Genomic DNA, 7652 nt, shown 5'->3' with positions numbered 1-7652 from the left:
TTCAGATAAGTGTTTAAATAAACAGTTTCCCAGTGTGTACTGAGCTTGAACAAGGTCTCTATGACCCTCAATATAAAATTCCACATGGCTGCTTCGTTCATTACTGAGGAAATTCATAACTGCTGTCACCCTCCCAGGCAATGGTAATTACAGAGCTATTACCAAACACATTCTGAAATTCCTAACACTCGCTTTGATTGCTTTGATTTAGGTCTTATTTGCAACACAGAGCTGCTATGAAAGAAGCTTTGTTGATGCGCAGTTGCACCCCATGCTGGTAAATCTGTTTCAATTAAAGTAGGAGTGCCTGCCAAAAAACATAGCCGTCTCCAGTAGAGTTTTATATCTCCTTCCAGTGCCACAAGTTATCATTTACCAATTAGCCATGGCATTTCAATCTTTACTTCAATCTGTTATAATAAAATGGACCCAGTAAATAATATTAAAAGCTAATGCTAGGGATAAAGACCAGAAGCGGTTGTCTGCTATTTAGATGCAGCTTCTGAGCTCTTCTACTATAACTTTTGTATCCGTCGATCAGGAAAAATCTGTTTCAAAGCTCTTGAGCGTACAAAGTATACAGTATCATCACACTACTTATGTGATGACATTGTAAGGTCAGCCTGTGCACTGAATTTAATCCGGAATTCCTGGAATTTCCTGATACAAAAAGCATTGAGTTACAGGTGCACCGAGAACAAATTCCCAAATATCAGAGTATCTGTATGAACATCAGGCATTGGAATTTGAATGTCTGTTTTTGATCAACAGCAAGAACAACAAGAAAGTGCATTTATATAGCACCCTTTACATCAGGAGGATGTCCCTATCTAACAAAATCGCTCAGTGGCAACTGGAAGGGTGAGAATCAGGTGAAGGCAGGATGGTTCCAGGCAATGACACCCCTAGCAAGCTGTTGCCCACCAATTGTACAAAATTAATGCTCCACTCGAGCAAGATGCTGGAACAACAACAACAACAAGATTTCATTTATAGACTGCCTTTCACGTCGGGAGGATGTCCCAAGGCGCTGGACAGTTGGGTCGGGACCCGAGCAGGGGGGAAATGGTCAGGGGGAGGGGAGGGAAGGGAGGGAGCGAGGAGGGGGTAGAGAGTCGAGAGGGGAGCTGAAGGCACGGTTGAAGAGAAGGAGCTTGTGAGTGTGGAACTACCCGGTAGCATGACTTAGCACCGTCAGGAGAAAACAAATATCATTTGAAAATCATCTATATGTATATGAATGTTTATTCATTTAAGTTTTGGAGAATTTAAGAACTAGTTAAACAAGTTCCACAATAATTTTCTGCCAATCCATTTTATGCAAATTATTTCCTGGATGCAACTATTAATTTTACAGCTGAGTCAGTGAGAACTGTTATTGTATCACTTGAGCAGAGATGGGCACTGCTCTGTGTAAAATATACTGTGGCTTTTGTCCTTGCCATTACTGCCAGTCTGACTCCAGTGAGGATGACAAAATCCCAAACCAACCAGCTAGTTTATTTTATATAAACCCCCAGACGCAGCCTCCTCGTTACATTTCCCTTCACGACTACAGAGCCCGGACTGCGTATGACCTCTCCGTCCAGGGAGGAGATGAAATCGAAGTCCTGAAAAAGGAAGGTGATTGGTGCCTGGTGAGAAAAGTGACAGCGAGAGGGGAGAAGGCTGAGCAAGGTTACATGCCTTCAGGCTTCATAGTCAGAGCGGGGAGTGTCAGAGCTGCACAGTGAGTATCATAGAACCCAGACTTCACAAAGACCTGGGAGCTGTTGCCTCAATAAGTTTCTGGAATCAGTGCAACCATCCAGAGATAGCTGATCTGGGAAAGTAGAGAGTGACCATCCAAAGAGAGATGGTCTATGAGAGTACAGAGTGATCATCCAGAGAGAGACATTTTACAGTATATCCAGTGAAGTACTTTTGGATATCCTCCTGCCATGAAAGAAACTATAACAAATGTACGGACTATTACTATTAATATCTTGAAGTGCTTCACAGGGAAAATGTGGAAACTTGAGCAAGGTGAGAAGTAGAGGAGTTGGACCGAGGCAAAGGTCCTGTCAAAGAGGTAGATTTTAGAAGGAATTTTATCAATAGGAAGTGAAGGAGCATGGCTGAGGGATTTTGATAGGAGATTCCAGAGAGCTAGTGCGTAAAGGCTGGAAGTTCAGAAACCAATGGGGGGAGGGGGGTTGTGTAGCAGACCTGAATCTGTGGAATGGCGATTAGGACTGCAGAATGGTGATGAGATTGCAGAGGTTGGTAGGGGCAAGAGTGTGGAGGTATTTGAAAGTGAGAATGAGGATCTTCAAGTTTACCCATTGAGGCATATGGAGTCAGTGGAGCCTGGTGAGGATTGGGGTGATGGGCATGTGGAGCCTAGTGCGAGAGAAGATACACACTATGGAGTTATAGATGATCTGATGGAGAGTAGAGTAAGTGGAGGCCAATTTGACATCTACCAAGTGTTCAATTGATAGAAATATTTATTTTCACTTGGATGGCTGTTGCATAACCTCATCTTGATCTCAGTGAAGTTTTCCTGACCCCTGGAGACCCTTCCTCTTCATTGAGGGCATCTCATCTGGGTGCTTATTCCACCATTCTCCATCTCTAACCATCACAGGGGCAGCAAAGCTCTCATCACCTCAACTTCTCTTGCTCTCTCTCTCTACTCCTCTGGTTCCTCTTCTTTTGAGCACCTCACTATATATCTCCTGTCTCTCCTTTCCTTTAAAATCCTGATAATCTATTGTCCTCCCAAACCACACGGCACTTTAATCACTGACATCTCACTTCTCAGTTTCTGCATAGAGCACCTCCTCATTATGAATGACTTCAACCTCCACTTTAACTGTTCTTGCCCCAACTTCTCCAATTGTTCTGCTCTTCTGTCTTCTCTTAATCTGATCAATTCATATCATTTCCCCCACCCACATCTGCAAAGAACCCCTCAATCATGTCATAACACAAGATAATAATAATAATAATAATCCTTGCATTTGAGATAGGGCTTTTCACGTCGGGAGGACGTCCCTAAGCGCTTCACAGAACACACTGTAAAGTGAATTGACTGTATATTTGTGGGCGAACGCGGCAGCCAATTGCACACAGCAATGTCCCACGAACAGTCATATGGATTGAAAATGACCAAGTTATTATTGTTTTTTTGGAGGGATTATTATTAGGCTCTGTGTGGAGTAAGGAAACTTGCCCAAGGTTTCGCCCTGCCTGGAATTAAACTCGGGTCTCTCACTTGCAAAGCGAGTGCTTTAACCACTGAGCTACAGGACTCCATAAGATCTCATCATCACTGACAAGGCCATTCAGCTTGCCTTCTTGAACTCTTCAATATCTTCTGCCCTTGGCTCAAACTTCCCTCACAGTCTCTTTCAAATTTCTTTTCATCCTTTGACTTCTCTCCTTTGGATTTCCACCTCACCAAGACCCTGTGTTTTGAAATCCCACCTGAATCCCACCTTACTTCTTTTGTGAAACTCCATAAATTTCCAGATGGTTCTTCGGAAGTATGATTCATATGGATGCAACGAGATGTCTGCTGAGAAATGAAAACAATGATGGATCTTTCTTGGTGTGGCAACATATGAAAGAGAATGGCAGATACGTCCTGTCAGGTATGTTTGAAATATTATAATTTGCCATTCAACTAATGGAATATTTGTACATCATAGATGTTTAATGCAGTCAGTAAGGTAATAAGAGGTTCAGGGCAACTCCTATCTTTGGGTCTGCAGTGAATGAAAAGTCACTAATGCTTTTTGAATCACATGGAAATTTGAATAGGGAAATGGAAAGCTGGTCAAAAATTTGAATCAACCCATATATTACCAGTTGTTTCAAGAAACATCAATCAATCAGTTAACTCAAATTTGGATCTTCAACTTGTGTTACACTTGCATTTAGCTTTCCTGAGATGTTTGCCCATTTGAGTTACTTTGAATAGTAAAGTAGAAAGTGGTTAAAAATTGGACTCATCCTGTATTATTTAAGTTACTTCCTGGCAGAAGTAATGTTGAAGACATCCATGGGCTCAATCCTCACAGTTTTCTAGATGGAGAGAGATTAGATAGTGTTAGTGTTCAGAGGGATTTGGGAGGGATTTGACTCCTTGTACACCAGTCTTAAAAAGTTAGTTTGCAGGTGCAGCAAGCAACTAAGAAAGCAACTTAAAGGGCTGGATAAAGTCCCGGGATCCGAAACTGTAAAGCACTCTGAGACGCCGTCTGGCGTGGAGAGCGCTATATAAATCCAAGTTGTTGTTGTTGTTGTTGTTGTAGACACTGAGGGACTGTTTTCTCCTGGAAGGAGAATCTATAACCAGGGGTCACAGTCTAAAATTAAGGGTCAGCCATTTAGAACAGAGTTGAGGAAACATTTCTTCACTCAGAGGGTAGTGAACTTATGGAATTCACTACCCCAGATGGCTGTGGATGCTCAGTCCTTGAACATTTTCAAGGCTGAGACTGATAGATTCTTGAAAAATAGAGAGATTAGGGGATATGGGGATAGGGCAGGTAATTAGAGTTAGGTCAGAAGATCAGCCATGATCTTATCGAATGATGGGGCAGGCTCGAGGGGCCGAATGGCCTACTCCTGCTTCTAATTCTTATGTTCTTATGTTATGTTCTTCCAAAGTTGTAACTGGGGAGAAATTGAGGATCAAAATAGGTTTTCAAAAGGAGTACAATCTTTCTCATAAAATAGGCAAAATACTGCAGATGCTGGAAATCTGAAATAAAAACATAAGTTGCTAGGAACGAAAGGTCATTGACCTGAAATGTTGACTCACTTTCCTCTCTCCATAGATCTCTCCTGACCTGCTGTATGCTCCCAGCAACTTCTGCTTTTATTTTAATCTTTCTCATATTTGTTTTGATGAAAGAGCAGGCAATAGCTTCTGAAGAAATGTATGAAATGGAAAGGGAGTCGAATGCAATTTGACCTCCAGTATAAAACAGATATCAAACAAAGCACAATTATTGATATGCCAGTTCATAATATTGGTTTGTAGCAGGTAATTCCCAATAGTGAAGGATGAATAGCAAGCCAAAAAGTCAGAATCCCAAATATTCAATTTAAAAAAATAAAAATTTTGGTTCAATAGCAATACCTTTCTTTTGGGTGTGTCTGGATCTTGAATACAAAATTGTTGCCCTTTGTATAATAAACAAGAATATAATCTTCGGTTATCTTAAGGATGATAGGAACAGAATGTGTTTCAGATGGTGGTTTGGCATTGCATGTAATTTTCTGAGTTACTTAACTTGATGCTGGGAAGTCTTTTATGGAACTTCAACTGTGCTTTGAATATAGGAAAGAATCATCAGCAGTATTGTTTGTTGGTTGGTTGGTGCCTGATATTGCTGAAAACATGTGCATACAGTCTCTGATCGACACATTCTTTGTCAGCACTGACTCTAGATTACAAGAAATGCCACACCACATGCTATATAAAGGATTCTAATTGTAGGTAGTGCACCTTGTAAACAGGCCATTTGGCCTAACCCGTCCAGCTGATGTTTATACTCCACTTGAGTGCATTTACAAAAGCTGTGTATTCTATATAGCTCAGTGCTGCAATATACAATGCATTGACTCACTGGTAGAACTACAGTCAAATAAATTGAAAGAATCAAGATTACATATTTTTTACTTTGTAAAGATACATTGAGAGGATAGAAGAAATAAAAGAGTATATCGTTTCTCCTCCTCACAAAAGTAAAGTGAACAGGAAAATAGGTGATCATTTTTGTTACCTTTTGTTTTTGAACATTTTGAAGAATTGTAGTGCATTACGGTATCTAAATTCCTTAAGTTTTCTTTAAATATATAGTCTCCTTTCTTTAAAAAATGATTATGGAGTAGTCAATAACAGCCCCTATAGCCCTTATTCTCTCTTTGTAAAATTACATAACATAAATGAAATTCGGTCTGATCAGAATTTTTTAGATCTGATGGAATTTGTTCCTTCGTATCAGTTGATGGGTTGTCAACATTTGTGGTCAATACAGAATTCATTCTGAACTTCCTGTTCCATTCTTTGCATATTGATGAGTTCCTCTTACAGTAATCAGTAGATTAGGGTTTTGATTTTGTATGTGTTAGCTAATTGTGTTTTAACTAATATTTTAAGGAGATTTCGGAAGACATAAAATATCATTAAGAAATACCTTCCTATAGATCAGTAACTATAGATAGATAGCCACCTATATGGCTGTATATGCCCGTCAACAGCAAGGGACTTGAGGGGTCTGGGGATAAGGAGGGGTGGTGGGATTAAATTGATCTCCTTCTCTGCGAGTCAGTGCAGACTTTATAGGCTGAATGGCCTCTTTCTGTGCTGTGGATTTCTACGTTCTATGTTTCTATATTAAAGAAACATAGCCCTTTCACAGGGAAAGTTGAGGAGATAAGAGATTGGATATTGGCCCAAAGTCTTCAAACTCTTAGAGACTGTAATAATTTTCTAACATTCTGAAATCAAATTGTTTGCCAGTGAGAAGAAAGTTCCTATAAAACTAGGTTAATCTGAAGAAATTGGATTCTTGACAAGATTTTTGTAGCCTCACAGTGTTGGATTTTGAGGAGGCTCTGTCCTTGATTGGTTCAGATCGTACTTCACACACGGTTTCTCCTCTAGCCCCCACACCATCTCGTGTGGTGTTCCTCAGGACTCTGCCTTTGGTCCCCTCCTCTGCAATATCTATAAGCTCCCTCTTGGTGACATCATCCGCAGACATGGGGTCAACTTCCACATGTATGTGGATGACAGCCAACTTTACCTCTCTGTATCTCCCCTTGACTCCAGGACCACTGCTGTCCTGATAGAATGTCTGTCAGACATCAAGTCCTGGATGAGAGCTAACTTTCTTAAGTTGAACATCAACAAGACCAAGACTCTCCTGATTGGCTCCTGTCAGCACCGCCTCACCTCAGGCGCTGTCAGCAACACCATCCATGGTTGCACACTCCACCTTACTAAGCCAATCTGGAACCTTGGTGTCTTGTTTGACCCTCAACTATCCTTTCTACCCCACACCTGCGCCATGAACCGCTCTGCCTTCCCCCACCTCCGCAAAGTCGCCCAGCCCTGCCACTGTCTCACACCGCAAGCCGCCAAAACCCTCACTACATCAAGGCTTGACTATGCAAACTCATTGCTTGTCGGCCTCCCCAATTCCTCCCTCCATAGGCTGCAGATCATCCATAACTCTGCAATCCTTAATCCTCTCCCTCACTAGGCTCCGTGACCCCATCACCTCCATCCTCGCCCAACTCCACTGCCTTCCCATCACACAGAGGATACAGTTCAAGATCCTGGTCCTCACCTTCAAAGCCCTCCACGGTCTTGCTGCCCCCTACCTCTGTGACCTCCTAATCCCCTATCGCCTGCCTGTTCCCTCCGCTCAGCGGTCTCCAGCCTGCTCCATGTCCCCCGCCTCGCACACCCCACCATTGGCGGGCCACTCTTCCCCTCTACTCTGGAACTCCATCCTCCAGTCCCTCTGCCTCGCCCTCTCCCTTTCCACCTTCAAGACCTATCTCACGACCCTCCTCTTCGACTTTGCTTTCGATCTCCCTGCTTCCCCCCCCTGCCCTCCACCTTCCCCACCCCCAACCCCCAGCTC

The sequence above is a fragment of the Callorhinchus milii genome, unplaced genomic scaffold (genome assembly GCF_018977255.1).
Source record: "Callorhinchus milii isolate IMCB2004 unplaced genomic scaffold, IMCB_Cmil_1.0 Scaffold3, whole genome shotgun sequence".
In the NCBI taxonomy this organism is placed as follows: Eukaryota; Metazoa; Chordata; class Chondrichthyes; order Chimaeriformes; family Callorhinchidae; genus Callorhinchus; species Callorhinchus milii.
Note: the sequence above shows the minus strand (reverse complement) of the source record.